Here is a 16,747-nt window from a genome sequence, read left to right as displayed (position 1 = left end):
CCTTCAGAAACTATTATAGTGCAGCTGCTGCAGCAATCAAAAACTGGTGTACAGCACCCTAACCAAATCAGTTTGCAATTGCCATTAATGTTTATAGACCATTCTATGCATATGTAATATTCTGCTCTTTCCTCTGAATGGAATAATTGTACAACTAGTTCATGGGAATGCAAATATTAAATTGTTGGTGTGAATTTAATTATACATGCTGTTACTATACAGTTAACCATAACCACAGAGCACATTACAAATTATAACAAAATCTTGCCTTGTTGGCAACTGCCTCAGTTTTATTCATGTTGGGCTCCCTTATTGTATCTTCCATCTGTTTCCGGTAAGAGCAGGCTGAACATAATATTGATTTGATTTCAAAGATATCTCAGAAACAGCAGCAATTCACATTTTGAATTTGCTTCTGACCCTGCGGTGGGAGAATTATTTGCCACAAATATTTCACAATAGAGAATAGGGAGAGGCAGGATTTAGAATGAGCAAGCACACTTGCATTTTGCAAATATTCATTTTTCTTTTCTAGTGATAACACAGACAGATCCAAAGATAGTACCTGCTCTCTCTCTCCAGCCACCAGAACAAATAAAAGAAAATAGGATAGATCGTGTGGACCTTCATGTCTACTTGGTCATTCAATCTGATTCATACATTGCAAGGGCCAGGAAGCGAGCGGGTAAGATCATCTCTGACCCCTCTCACCCTGGCCACAAACTCTTTGAATCACTTCCCTCTGGAAGGCGATCCGGACTGTCAAAGCTGCCACAGCCAGACATAAATACAGCTTTATTCCACGTGTAGTAGCTCCACTCAATAACCAAAAATCTGTAGCCTCCTTTTGCTCTGGTATTTTATTTAATTCACATGTTTAATCAATAATGTTTTATTATTAATGTTTAATGTTTAGTGTCATTCCTAACTGTCACTGTATGTCATGTTGTTACTTGTGGGCAGAGCACCAAGGCAAATTCCTTGTATGTGAATACTTGGCCAATAAACGTATTCATTCATTCATTCATGGCCAATCTTCGACCATTTTCCCTTCCTATCACCACATTGTCAGATTCGCAGAATTTAAAAAAAGACTGAACACTGAATATCTTTAATGACTAGAGAGCAGTCCTGAGCTCCCATCTACCTCATTGGAGACCATAGAGGTATCTTTAATCAGACTTTACTGGACTTTATCTTGTACTAATCAAAATACCCAATATCCTGTAACTGTACCCTGTGGGCGGCTTGATTGTAATCATGTACAGTCATTTTGCAGACCGGATAGCAAGCAACAAAAAACTTTTCACTGTACCTCTGTGCATATGATAATAATAAACTAGACTAAAGTCACTCAGTGTTATTTAGAGGTAAAGAACTAACACTTTGTTCTTGCAATCCCACCCGGCTGGCCTTTCAGCCCGAGGTTATATCCACCAAATCTGGTCTTTCTACATTCAATCTATCAATCCCTCGCAGAACCTTGTGAGAGCTGAGATCAACTTTCATTCTTACAAACTCCAGGGAGCAGAGATCAATCTTTGTTAATTGCTACTCGTAGGGCTACCCCACAATCTCAAAATTCTAAACTGCAATGAAGAGCAATATAAATTTCTTTACTCAGCTCAAAACTGCATACACTGCTCCAAATGTGGTCTTTACCAAAGCCAAGTACATTCTCAGTATGACATCCTTACTTATGAACTCCAATACCTATCAATAGAGGGCAATATAAAATATGCCTTAGTAATTACGTATTATGCATGCAAATTGACTTTTTGCATCTCCTTAACCAGCATGCACATATCCCTCTGTACATTGTAGCATGGTGTGCTCCAATGCCAAGAACTCGATTCTGCACTCTATGTTTCCCTTTGCCCTACCTATTGTACTGGAGTCTAGCTCGATTATGATATCATTATCTCATAAGACCCAGAACCACAAAGAGAAAGAAAACTTTTGAAAAAGTCCTGAGTAAATGTTTGGTATTTTATGGCATAACGTGTCAAAAAATTTAATCTTGCTTCAATCACATAAGATAGCAGGTGAAAGGTCATTTTGTTTCCATTCATCCTACAGGATGCTGATCCACTGGCATGTATTGCTTATTCCTAATTGCCTATATAGAGGGGCAATGATCTGCCTTTTTAATTGTCAATAGTCCTTCTGATACATGTCCAACAAGACTATTGCGGTGGAAGTTCCACAAATTAAACCCGGCAATCAAGGGTACTGTATTTTCCGGTCAGGGTAGTGTACAATTAAGGGAGCCTTAAGATTCTGATGGTCCCGGGCACCTCTTATTCATCAGATTACCATCAAAGTAATCTGAGCGAGTAAATGAAACAGGACATTTTCTCTACTGCAATTACTGCAGCCACACTGTTCTGGGTGGTGGATGGAAAGAATGCTTAACATGGTATATGGTGTGTTAAGTTGCTTTGCCCTGGATTGTGGTGAGCTTTGATGTTTGAGCTGCACGTGTCACTTGACTTCTGCTTTGTAAATCATCAATCACTACTAGCAGGATACAGTCTCCAAACTACTGCTGTAGCCACATGGAATTATTTCCCAGACTACTGATGATGGTACCGCCATTCAATGTCATTACTAATGAACGCCCTTTTCTTTCGCACTCCACCTTTAATGGTAATCCACTTTTGATTTATTGCTAATGGAAATTCGTTGACCATTTTGATTGGAACACATGTGTAAACGTGATTCATGGATGCTTCAGCAAATTAAAACAGGAGTTGAATATCCACAACACATTTGCACATATCTGCCACTGGTTGAAGCCATTAATATAACATAAGGTGTACCGCAAGTGATAGCACATGCACTTGTGTCCCAATATTTCATGAGGTGGAATATGAACCTTAACAGTTTCAGTGTGTGACTTGCATCTACTGTAATTCAGGCAAATTCCAAGAGGTAACAATCACTGAACTAGTTCTGCTGCCAATAGTCTGTCACACAATAAAAAATGAACAGAAAGTACAGATGAAACCAAATTTAACCATTACATTTTTTTCAAAGGCATTCAAGACGTGGAACATGCTTGTGGACTGCTAACATATCCAACTTCAAAATCAAAGTGCAGGTTCAGAAATCAGTTGCAAATTCAATTGTAAAAATGTATGAGCTTTTTTCCATGCAGAGTTATATCCAGTGAATGGTTCCCACATAACATTTGATCTGTTGTTAACAAACATGCATTGTCAGCTGCTTACACCAACACTACTTCATAAATGCTTCTAATATTATTAGCCAATGCAGAATGATGCCTAAAACAATGGATACAATTATTTATCAGACTCAATTCAACAAGTCCTTGTTATCAACTTATTATCAACAAATGCGTGTCACATTAAATTGGCCGTGTTTTAGTGGAAGAGTTGATAAATATATCATGTTCGCACAGTACCTTCTTGTGTTGGCCAATGAATTCTGTTTGCCATGAAACGGATTGAATTTAATGCCAATTCTGGCAAGCAATGAAACATCAATAGCAGGTGTATAGCCAGAAATAGTGAGTGGATTGTGGGCTAGAGGGGCAATCGAACCCGGGTTAGGGATATCAGGGATCAGGAATATCCCTCCATGGATATAGCAACTTCTTAGTGTCACTGCCAGCAGTCTCGGTATCATTGCATTATATTTTTATCCTGTCCACATTTCCTTCCCTCACGATTTTTATGGGCTTAATATATTCCACTAATGTAGGTTCACATCCAGCTGTTCCAAATGTCCGTGACTCGGTTTATTTAGGACATCTGCGCATGCTCCACCAAATGTGGAATCCAAAACAACATGCAGTCAGATGCCAGCATTTCTGACCTCTTTGCTGCGAGGGGCTGGGTGGGCCGTGAAAACGATTGCATCTGATTCCTCACCAGTATCTTGTGACTGGCTGGCACACAGATAATGACCCCAGTTAATTGAATGGTGTTGCCAACACTGTGGATAAATGCAAGTGGAGGTAAGGGTTTGAATTATTTTACATTATTGGCTAGTTAATTATGCTTTTAGCATTTTATGGTTTTCATCCTAAAATGTGATTTTTTAAAAATAGCTTTTCATTATTTAAATATGTTTGAACTGTTTTTTTAAATATCCCTCAGGAGGCAGGCGTACAACATTAGGACCCAATGACTTGGGGATGACATATTGCAATGGACTGAAAATTAGTTATTGATCGGCAATTATAAATGCGGAATTAATGGCCTGTATTCCAGTTGGAAGGTAGCAAATAATGGAGGGGGAGGAAGAGTGTTCAGGCTTCAGCTATTTGAAATTTATATCGCTGGCTTGGTGTAATATAGTGTAAAATTTCCAAGTTGCCGAATGAAAAGCAACAATGTGGGGAAAATAATTTGCAAGAGGAACACAGATTAGCTGCAAAGGAATAAATGAGTTAAGTAATTAGGCAATTCAATTATAAATTGAGAAAATGCAATTATCCACTTTAGCAGATTAGAAAAGCAGATTTAAGAGATGTTGAGAAATTAGCAAGGTCTTTGGATATGTCGACGGATTTGGGATTTCCTAGTATAAAAATAGTAGAGAGGATGTAGCAAACAGTTAGAAAGGCAAATAGCAGGTTAGCCTTAATTGCCATAAAAATGGAATGCAGAGGAAAATATTTTTTTCCTGCATTTATACAGCATTTTGATGAGGCTATGTTTGAAAAGTTTAAGATGATTAAATGCAGTGAATATCAATTTGATTGATTCCTGATCTGAGAGGTCTGTCCTACAGGAAAAGTGAAGAATGATGTAAGAGACTAGGAAAATGAGGTAGTCCCCTTGAAACAAGGATTCTTGGAGATCTGAGGAAGATGCAAGCGATCGCTTCCTGTGCTCGAATAAAAGAACTGCGATGCAGACTCAATGAGGGTTCTGTTATTTAGATCTGAGAAAATAAGTCATTTCTCCATAATGGATTCCATTAAATCAATCAATAAGTACATTCAAAACAGATTGATAGGTTTTTAAGCTAGGAGCGTTAAAACCCAGTCAAAACTATTGCCAGGATGTATCTGACTAAGGATTAATCAATGGGAATCCAATGAAGATCAGGAAGCATTTGTAAATTTTAGATGCTCATATGGTGCCACACTTATGAAATAAATACTCCCTGCCATTTCTGAGCTCCGTGCTGTTCCGCTCCTTCTAAAGGTTTAGAGGGAAACTTCAGCTCCTTTTAAAAGTTAAACTCCTTCGAAAGGTTCCTTCTAAAATTGGAGCACCTTTAGAGCATCCAAAGTTGCTCCAATAATGCACCATTACATTATTGGAGATTGTGCAAGAAGGCATTTATGTGCACTCCTGCCCTTTTGATAACCATTGTGCAAATTTTCAAAATATCTACTTTCAACAATTTTTACATTTCCTGCACATGGTGAGGCACAGTAGCTCAGAGGTAGCAGAGTGGTCGAGTTGCTACCATAGCGCCAGGTACCTGGATTTGATCTAAACTCCAGGTGCTGTCTGTATACAGAGAGTTTTTATGTTCTCCCCGTGAGTTTTCTCCAGGTGCTCCGGTTTCCTCCCACATTCCAAATACGTACAGGTTTGTAGGATAATTGGCTTCAGTAAAATTGTAAATTGTCCTAGTTTGTTGGATAGTGTTAGCGTGCGGGGAATCCTGGCCGAATGGCCTGTTTCGTGCTGTATCTCTAAACTAAACTAGATACAATACAATACAATACAATTTATTTGTGTCATTTGAACCTCATTGAGGTTCAAACAAAATTTGGTTTCTGCAGTCATACACACAAGAAAAAGAACCAAGACACAACACAATTTACAAACATCCATCACAGTGAATCTCCTCCTCACTGTGATGGAAGGCAAAGTCTTATCTCTCCCCTGCACTCCTCATTCTCCTCCCGATGTCAGAGTCAAAGCCCCCGGCGGGCGATGGTAAGTGTCCCGCGGCCATTAGATGGCGATCACAGGACCATTTGCCCACTAGTTTGCTGATTGTGAAATAGTTTGACACAGCATATACATTGGACCCAATAACCAAATGCTGTTGCCTTTAACTGAAAGAGCACTTCTTTTACACAGTAATATTATAGTCCCATTGCTTTCCTTAGTCGCAAACATAAAATCAATACATGAAGTGCTGTTCAAAGAATCTATTATAAAATGTCTCTCTATATACGCCATATCAATTGAAACACACCACATTTGAACCTAATAGAATTAGAATATACCAATAAAACAGAGAATAGGGATCTGTGGAGTAGACTTAATGGGCTGAATGGCCTAATTCTGCTCCTATCTCTTACGATCTTATGATCCATCACTGAAAATGAATAGTGTTGAAAATTGTTCAATAAATGGTTTGCAACATAAAAGTTATTTTAAATATCAATAGTAAGCATCCCAAATTGATTTCATTCCTCAGCCAGCCATTTCACTTGTACTTACGTTTACATTTGAGATTATGCAGTGAGTATATGCTGCAGAGTATGTTTAAAAAAAAAAATGCTTTATGTGACAATGTATTAGCCAGATGTGACTCGTTTATACTGTTAGAATACATTTCACTTACTTTTAACATTGAAATCTCTCTTATTACTATATTGCACATACTGAGAATGGAAAAGTAATGTAATTTAATCAGTTTCAACAACTGCGCCATCCAAATTTAAACTAACAGACACACACAGGATGGTGGGTATTTGGATTGAGCTGCCATAGGAAGTAGTTGAGGCAGAAACTATAACAACATTCAAAACACATCGGACAGGTACATGGATAGGAAAGGTCTAAAGGGATATGGACCAAATGCCGGCAGATGGGACTAATGTAGATGGGGCACCTTGGTCAGCATGGGCAAGCTGAGCCGAATGGCCTGTTTTAATGGACTGTAACATTCTAACTTCCACAATCTTAAAATTTCAAGGAAGCAAACTGTTAAAGGTTGAAAATGTACCAATTAATCATTGACAGTATTAAACTAAAAGAAATGTCATTAACAGGCATAATGCCTTTTACTCTTTACAACTGATAATTCCCTACTACAGGCAAAATATCTAAATCTTGGGACTGAATCTCATGATTTTCTTTCTACTATTTGTATGTCACCAGCATTAGCAATGTGTATGTCTCTGGTGTATGTATTTACAAAAAAATTTAAGCTAATTAATTTCTACGTTCCTAATTTTACTTAGATTTTTATTCCCTTTCTTTCACTTCTCCATCTGGTCTCATTTTAGCCCAGATGGTAAAACCACCTGGATCTCTCTATAACTGCCTTTAAAAAAAAATCACTTAATACAAGCCAAAAGGACCGCACTTAGCAGCATGGGGTCGCTCTCCTTGCCAATTTCACTTTGCCCCAAGGTGAAGCAGTCACTCAGCCAAGAATGAATAAAAATCATCCACTGAGTGCAGCTGTTTATGGATGGTGTCAAGAAAGAATATCCACCACGTCAGATTTTCATAATATTTAAGTTAACAGAGTGCACACTCAATGTAATGATTTAGCTTGGTAATTATGGTGATCAATTTGAAAAGGATTCTAAGGTTTATAATGAAGACTCTTCACCTAAGAATCCAAGTCACGTGTATTGGCCAATGCTGTAAAAAGTACTACTGTATATTGTATACTGTACATGATCAGACTCGGCCAAGAAACTGCTCATTTAGACTTATTCTGACACGTTTTAAAATCCAAATTTTAGTTTGAAAAAAGAAATTAACTTCATTTGGAACCTAAGCTCCATTGTTATGAGTATTTCATACATGCCAGCTACTGCCAAAATAAAGTAAAGTAATCCACACACTGAAGGAGACAAGTAGCAGCTTATACCCTCTGTCATCTTTCCAACACAGTAGCTGGAAAGATAGCCACGCAATCCCTTCAGTGCGTCTAATCAGACTGATTCTTTCGCAATCAATAACAGATGAGTAACTAAAATTCCAATGGTTTATTTTCTAAATTATAAAATAAGATTCCCTTTAGTGAAAATAGCAAATAATCATGATTAAGAGAAACAAACATGCTACAACTAGTTTCAGATAGCAAAAGATGACTGCCAAAATACCACGTTTAAAAAAGCTACGAAATAAAATTTGATCACAAATTGTATCAAATTTGCTCACATGCAACAGAACTTCCATTCAGTGCAATACTGAGGAATTGCTCCACAAATTATAGATGCTATCTTTCAGAGACTCAAACTGACCTCCCATTTACTCTGTCAGGTGGATCCAAAATATCCCATGGCGATATTTGAAAAGCAGGATGCAAGTCAACATCTATTTCATAACTCAAAAATAAATCTAATGGGCCTGTCCCACTTAGGCGATTTTTCAGCAGACTGCCGGCGACTGTCAAGATGCCGGCAGTCGCCTGAAAAACCGGCAACTGGAACGGCGACTGTCAGAGTGGAACACACACACACAAACACATTGTTTCCTTCGCCAGCCCGTTATGCAGGCAGGGGACAGGGCAAGCAGGGGGAACGCTGTCTAAATAATTCACACGGTGCAAAGCCATGGTGAAACAGACACACACCACGATGAACAGGAAGGTTGGCGCTGTGAAAAGACGGCTAAAGCACAAGTGTACAGTAAGTCCTTTAAAAGAGGGGGGGGAGAGAAGGGTTGGGGCCAACCTAAGAAGCCAGAGATACACGGCTGAGAAGCTCGGCGGACATTTCACATTACCGATCGGTTATCCTTGGTTCTGAAAACTACTGCTTACCTTTTTTTCCCCCATGAGCCAATGAAATTCACCGGTCAGCACCGGCCACAACCTACGAGAACCTTCGACCTCCTGGCAACCCATTTGGACCTCCTGGCGACCCACCTACGGCTCGAGAATTCTCGCTACTCTCCATGGCGGCTTCATACTAGTCGCTGTAAATTTTTCAACATGTTCCCAGAATGCAAGAACTCCTCATGACCATGAAGGCGATTCCCGGCAACCACCCGCAAACAAATTGCGACCATGTGGCAACTGCATAGTCTCCTGCAAAGTGGGGCAGGCCCATAAGTCACCTAACCTTCCTCTTCTGAAATACTGTCATGTTTATGTCATTATTAAAATCCATCAAAGGTTGTACATATTGGGTTATTCAGAGGGTCTGAGAAGTTCTGCAATCAACACATCTTTCTTATCATATCACAGTCTTTATGAATTAGTTCAAATTTAGCTCTATGATCTGTCAAAGTCTACAAGTAAAAAAATGTCACACTTTAACGCACCTTGGCTCTTCTCCAAAAACACCGCTAGGGCATTTCGGTTGCAATACGATTGACAATCTTCAGATATTATTCTCTTCACTCTGTCAAAAAGAAAAAGTAACAATAATTGTCAGAATTATACAGTGATAATCCAGTCCCTCACATAAGATACACATTGTTCAACTGAACTAGCTGTTTAATTATTGGTACTTACATTTGTTTTTTTTGCCTTTAGTAAATGGCACAAATTTCTATTTTAAGTTAAATCAAAGCACTAGAATAAATTTGAGGACTAACTAGCTGTGCCGACAGAATGTTGCTTGCCTCCGTTGATGGCACCAAATTTACGATATTGTGGCAGCTGCAAATGTCACGCTACTTCTGAAATTCAGTTCCATTATGATGGTGCATATTTAGCATTAGCAGTGGAGGAGGAATTTCTGCCTTGCTGACTTATTAAGACCACAATCCCAATTCTGGATGAGGCTCAAAATAATTATAGAAGTAATATCCCCATTTTTAAGTCACTGGTCTATAATAACATGTATGCACTGGTGAATCTACACTGCATTCCTTCCAAGGCCAAGAAATATTTCCCAAAATGTGACTCCTAAAATTGCTTAGAATATTCAAACCATGGTCTAAAGAGAACCTCATTGTTGCAGCATATCTTTGACACTTTAGTCACCAAGTTATGACCTGGTCGAATTACATCTAGGCTTAATAGCCGAAAATCAAGACATTAAGATGCTATACTTAATTATAGACATCAATTTAACATTAATTGAGTTAACAAGTCCTCATTTCCACATCTCCTTTCATGAGCAGCACTGAATCCATAGTTTTCCAGAATAATGGAGTCATTTTTGTTTGAGGGCCCTTTCAAAGATTATGGTATCTGCAATGTTCCCAGCATTAACAGTTTTTCCTTTAAAACCCTGGAATCGTCTGGTTTGGGAACAACTTTACTATTTTCTTCAATACTATTATTTTACTTAGGTTTACAAATGTTCTTCCCAGACTCGAAGTTAGTCTACTCGGGATGTAGGCCATCCTCTTTCGCTGCTTGAAATACTGATACAAAAAAATGTCTACCATTTCTTGATTTTCATCTACAATATTACCAGTTCTAGTTTTCAGACTACCTTGACGACTCCGACCAGCTTCCTTCTCCGGATGCAATTATCAAGACTGAGTTTGATATCGCTTGCAAGTTTCTCTCCATGGTTCACTTTACAGTTTGTTTCGCAAAAAGTTGTGTTGCTCCTGTCTTTCTTCTAGTTACAAGGATCTGTGGTAGTTTTTACATTTTTACACACTTTTTCTTTTAGAGTTGCATTGGTCCATACTCAGTAACACTAATTTGCTTTCACCTTCTTTAGCAATCTTGTCCAGTCTTAACTACTTTTATTATCTTATTTCACATTTGTCCCTTTCAAAGATGGCATTGAAATGAAATATCATGGTCTGATAGAATATGTATCACCAAAATTTTAATCCCTGTACTAAAAGTCACAGCCACTCTCTATTGTGTTAGTGTTGAGTCTAAATTGATTTAACTTTCAATGACCTCAAGTTTTTGATGCAAAGCCAAGATTTACATGAGTAAATCTGAGAAACATTATCAAGTCATTTATGAAGTGTTAAGTGTGAAGAATCCAGAAAAAACCCAATAGCTCCCAACAGTGATGCCACTAGGCAAATTCCGTTCAGACCGAAAGGTCTGAATGACAATAAAGGATACTTATTTATGATCTTCATAAATCTCCAAGGCTTTCTTTTGAACTACATGCCAAAATTCCAAGTTATATTTACTGCATAATCTATTCAAGTTAAAATTAAGTAATCATAGCACATTAATGACGCATTGCCAAGAAACTGGGTGTTTTTTTTTAAATGCATGATTTGTGCAAAAGTCGTCATGCTGTGTATAGTAAACCATGCTAGCAATCCATTCCCCGGTCAAAGGGAGACCATTGGGAAATCAGCACAGGCACTTCTGGGCCCGATTCCATGACGGATGTTTGCCCAGAAGGCAGAAGAGACTGCAGATTTAAAAAAATGCTGGAAGAACTCAGGGGATAAGGCAGCATATGTGGAGGGGAATGGGACAACAGGAGATGAGGAGGAAATTCTTTCGTCAGAGGGTGGTGAATCTGTGGAGTTCAGTGCCACAGAAGGCAGTGGAGGCCAAGTCAGTGGATATTTAAGGTAGAGATGGATAGATTCTTGATTAGTACGGGTGTCAGGGGTTATAGGCAGAAGGCAGGAGAATGGGGTTGAGAGGGAAAGGTAGATCACCTATGATTGAATAGCAAAGTAGACATGATGAGCCAAATAGTCTAATACTACTCCTAGAACATGAAAGGTAACGTTTCCGTTCAGCCCTTCTTCAGATTAAAGAGTAGAAGGGATGTAGCTGCTGGAAAGAGGCGAGAAGGGCTGGGGGAACAAGAGACACCACCCTTTCCCCTCACCTCCCTCTACCAACTTACTCTCTTCTCCTCCATCAGTTCGAAGAAGAGTCCCAACACAAAATGTCATCTGTCTAATTCCCGCCACAATGCTGCCTGACCTGCTGAGTTCCTCCAGTAGTTTGACATTTGCCCAGATGTCCAGCTGCTGCGTCTATGTTTGCATGTAATGTGGCCTTTGAACTACAACCTGAATTTTCCATTCACAGTAAAACAAAGGACAATCCTACAGTAGTTGAAGTGCAAATTAAAGGAGATATTGATTCTCTGCCCATTGCCCCAGTCAGACACATTTTTCAGTGCTCCATATTTGTCCATAGCAACACAGCCAAAATATCACAGCCTGCATCTGTTCTGCACCTCTGTACAAGACGCTGTGACCACTAGCACCTGACTAATCTGATGCCTCAGAGCCACGAGTGACACTGACCTAGACTTTTGCAGGAGGGATGCCCAAATGCCCTAGTCTCTGTTTTATTGGTGTATTCTAATTCTATTAGGTTCAAATCTCATCTATTTTCTTTCATTTTCACAGCAGATTTTACTGCAGTCGAATCGAGGATGCTATGGCGAGTATTTTTTTTTTTTTAATTATTAAAAGAGGTGACAATGGCAGGGCTGCCAACTCTCACGCTTTGAGCGTGACACTCACGCATTCCAGCCAATTCTCACGCCCTCACGCTGAAGACTGAATTCTCACGCTGACAGGCTGTCTTCAGTCCCTGCACAGCAAAGATCCTATAGCGGAGCTAAAGGATCGTTGCTGCACAGTTTGTCTCTTTGCGCCGCATGACAGCGATCTGCACGGATTGGGAAGCACGTCGGTCCCGGTCTGCGGGTGTCAGCACTTTTGTGAGCCGTCTGCGAGCTATGCGCTGCCGGCTGCCGCGGCAACCTCGCAACCTCGCTCCCTCCCTCCCCCTTGCCCTTTAACTCGATTGGCAGCGCCAGCTCCGCCAATCCACGCTACATCGTGCCCGCCAGACTCCCCATTGGGTGGCCGGGGAAAGAGAGGGAGGAGAGAAGGAGGGGCGAAAGAAAGAGAGAGAGAAAGAAAAAAAAGGGAGGGGTGGAGGCAAAGAGAGACAGGGGATGTAGAAAGGGGATGAAGGAAGGGAAGGAGAAAGGGGAGAAAGAGGAAGCGTGAGGAAAAAGAGGGAGGGGAGGAAAGAGGGAGGGATGGGGGGGAGGAAAGAGGGAGGGATGGGGGGAGGAAAGAGGGAGGAAGGGGAGGAAAGAGAAAGGAAGGGGAGGAAAGAGGGAGGGGGAGGGAGGAAAGGTATGTGTGTCTGTCTCCCTGTGTGAGTCTCCTTGTGTGTGTGTGTGTGTGTGTGTGTCTCCCCGTGTGTGTGTGGCTCCCCGTGTGTGTGTCTCCCTATGTGTGTGTCTCTGTGTGTGCGTGTGTCCCCCTGTGTGTGTGTGTGTGTGGTTCCCCGTGTGTCTCCCTGTGTGTGTGTGTGTCTCTCTGTGTCTGTGTGCGTGTGTGTGTATCCCTGTGTGTGTGTGTGTGTCTCCCCGTGTGTGTCTGTGTGTGTGTGTGTGTGTGTGTGTGTGTGCCTCCCCGTGTGTGTCTCTGTGTCTTCCTGTGTGTGTGTGTGTGGCTCCCCGTGTGTGTGTGTGTGTGTGTGTGTGTGTGTGTGTTTCTGTGTGTGTGTGTGTGTGTGTCTCTGTGTGTGTGTGTGTGTGTGTGTGTGTGTGTGTGTGTGTCTCCCTGTGTGTGTGGGGCTCCCCGTGTGCGTGTGCGTGTGTGTGTGTGTGTCTGTCTCCCTGAGTGTGTGTGTGTCTGTCTGTGTGTGCCTGTCTCCCTGTGTGTGCGTGTCTGTCTCCCTTTGTGTGTGTGTGGCTCCCCGTGTGTGTGTCTCCCTATGTGTATCCCTGTGTGTGTGTGTGTGGTTCCCCGTGTGTGTGTCTCCCTGTATGTGTGTGTCTGTGTCTCCCTGTGTGTGTGTGTCTCCCTGTGTGTGTGTGTGTGTGTGTCTCCCTGTGTGTCTGTGTGTGTGTGTGTGTGTGTGGCTCCCCGTGTGTGTGTCTCCCTGTGTGTGTGTGTGTGTGTGTGTGGCTCCCCGTGTGTGTGTGTGTGTGTGTGTGTGTGTGTGTGTGTGTGTGTGTGTGTGTGTGTGTGTGTGTGTGTGTGTGTGTATCCGTGTGTGTCTCTGTCTGTCTCCCTGTGTGTGTGTGTGTGTGTGTGTGTGCGTGCGTGTGCGGTCACATCCTGGCCTTAGACAGGGCTGCCAACGCATTTCAGCCAATTCTAATGCTGATGACAGAATTCTCACGCTGTCTTCAGTCCCTGCACAGTTTGTCTCTTTTGCACCACATCAGAGCGATCTGTGCGGTCTGGTGAAGCGCGTCAGTTGGCGGCTGTGAGTGACGTCGCATCTCTTCTATTTTCTTCTTTCTTGGTTGGATGTGCAGCCGCCGACAACATGAAGCAGCCGGAGATAGAACTAACCAGGTGAATCAGTTGTAAAACATGGGGGGACCACAATGAGGCCAAACATCTAGGACAGGGTTCGGCAACCTACGGCACACGGGCCGAATCCGGCCCGTAACCCGAAAAACCGCGTTTATTTTCAATTCGTTTTCGCGGAGTCAGGGCAGCCGACCTGAGAACTGCAGCCAGTCCTTGGGACGCGAGCTGATCTGGGAACGGCAGCCAGTCCCTGGGCACGCAGAATGCCCACTTGATCATTATGGACAAATTGGGCCAGCCATGTACATGTTGTATAACTCTGACTCTATGCATATCTGAATGGGCTTAGAATGACAGAAAAAATGTTTACAGAAAAAATAATTTAATGGTGTGGCACGGTGGCGCAGCAGTAGAGTTGCTGCCTTACTACCACATGGGTTTTCTCTGGATATTCCGGTTTCTCCCATATCCGAAAGAAGCGCAGGTTTGTAGGTTAATTGGCTTCTGTAAATTGTCCCTGGCGTGATGGATGGAATTGGTGTATGATAGATTGCTGGTCGGTGTGGACTTTGTGGGGGGAAGGGCCTGTTTCCATATATATTTTTACATATATATCTTAATTTCATTGAACCATATATGATTGAATATGTGGCATCATTTTCGTCTTGTTTCTATATTCAAAGGGTAAGGTTGAAACCGTCTGAAGAAGGGTAAGGTTGAAACCGTCTGAAAAGGGTTTCGGCCCGAAACGTTGCTTATTTCCTTCGCTCCATAGATGCTGCTGCACCCGTTGAGTTTCTCCAGCAATTTTGTCTACCTTCGATTCTCCAGCATCTGCAGTTCCTTCTTGAACAAGGTTGATTGATTTATTTGTGCAGAACAGTGATGGAAGTCCAACTTTTGCTTTGTTTCTCTGAAATGTTCTCTATATATATATATGCATAACAGCATGAATATAATCTGATTTCCATACATGAATATAGTCATTCATGTGCTGCACCTGTTGATCAGCCTGGCTCTATTGTGGAATGTAATTAGGAATGTAATTTAGCCTAACCTTATTCATGCCTAATCCAATTTAAAGCATAAATGTTGCATTCAAATGCAAGTTAAAAGACTCGTTACAGTATGCACCAGGTTGCACAATTTCAAGCTGAAAAATACTAAAGCTCCCCCCCCCCCCCCCCCCCCCACCCCCGGTCGCTACGCTCCCTCGCAATTTCTCACTCTCAACTCTCACCCAATGTTGGCAGCCCTGCAATGGCGCAGTAGCTGAAAGCTCAGAAGGTAACTACCATGGGGAACTACACCAACCTGCAAGACAGCTTCTTTGTGTTAACATAGGTTAAGTGTGGAAACATTGGGACCATGAACAACAACAATGCGCAGCAGGTCCAAACCAATAAAACCATGCCTGTTAACTAGAGCCTTACTCGCATCTATGACGTATTCTCTTATTTGGCACTGGTAAATATGGATATTCAGTTTCTTCAAAGCATACACTTCACTGATGAATACTTGCTTTCTGCAGTTACATGCCAATATATTTTTTTCCAAAGAATGCAAGGAATAATGAAAATAATCTACTTAACCTCTTTGCCAAATGCTAACCTTGATATTTCAGCCCAATAGTTTCCCCGATACTGGGGAAACAATTCTATTGGACCACAAAGGCATCTGGAATATTGTTTTAGTTTAGTTTAGTTCAGAAATACAGCATGGAAACAGGCCCTTCGGCCAAGCGAGTCTGCGTCGACCAGCGAATCCCACGCATGAACACTATCCTACACACACTGGGAACATTTTGCAAATATACCAAGCCAACTACAAACCTGTACATCTTTGTGGGAGGAAACTGGAGATCCCAGAAAAAAAACATGCAGTTCACAGGAAGAACTTACAAACTCCATACAGATCGGCACTCGTACTCAGGATGGAACCGGGTTCTCTGGCGCTGTAAGGCAGCAACTCTTCCACTGCGCCACCAATAAACGCTTTGATTTATTTTGGACAGCTAGTATCAGTGGCGGACTGGGTCTAAAAATATTGGTTGCCAGGAGACAAAGGGGGCCCACTTCATCAGGGGCCCACTTGATATAGGGGGCCCACTTGATATAGGGGGCCCACTTGCCATCGGGCAAGCTGACAACCTAGCCAGTCCGCCACTGGCTAGTATCCTATTGTCCAGTATCTGCTTAAAAATGCTTTTGAATAATCTTGGACAGCCATGATTTTGCTGTATATTTGGAAGATCATGGAAAAGAGAATAGATAACAATTTCAACCACTCACCCGATGTGTTTGCAATAGATCTGAGAAAATTTGAGTAGGTTTATCCTTTTTAAACCTCCATGCTTTATGGCACTTAAACAAGGATAATCAAGTGCCACACATCTACTGTTTGCCATCTTCCTGCAAATTTATACGACTAGTTTACAAATCCTAAAAGGAACACCTCCGAAACGCATGCCCAGATGTTACAAGAGACATTTAGCACGGAAACAGGCCCTTTGGCCTAACTTGCCCATGCCGACCAAGATGCCGCATCTACACACGTCTTACATGCCCCACTTTTAGCCCATCTATGTCGATATCTCTATGTAACTAGAAGTCTTTGCCTTGTTTGTGCCACGATGTGTCCATGATGCATCTGTG

The 16,747-nt window shown here is 41.5% G+C and overlaps 1 protein-coding gene across 8 annotated transcripts in view; it reads right to left on the bottom strand.

The window, feature by feature from the left end:
• The window catches only part of ncoa2 (nuclear receptor coactivator 2), a 296,823-nt gene that overhangs the window by 175,063 nt on the left and 105,013 nt on the right, over positions 1-16,747 (bottom strand). For all 8 annotated transcript variants that reach the window (XM_033019338.1, XM_033019334.1, XM_033019337.1 and 5 more), the window contains one exon: positions 9,228-9,307. The gene's annotated coding sequence lies outside the window, so the exon portion shown is untranslated. The remainder of the gene's footprint in view (positions 1-9,227; positions 9,308-16,747) is intronic.

The sequence above is a fragment of the Amblyraja radiata genome, chromosome 4 (genome assembly GCF_010909765.2).
Source record: "Amblyraja radiata isolate CabotCenter1 chromosome 4, sAmbRad1.1.pri, whole genome shotgun sequence".
NCBI classification, from domain to species: Eukaryota; Metazoa; Chordata; class Chondrichthyes; order Rajiformes; family Rajidae; genus Amblyraja; species Amblyraja radiata.
This window is presented reverse-complemented; position numbering and strand designations above follow the sequence as displayed.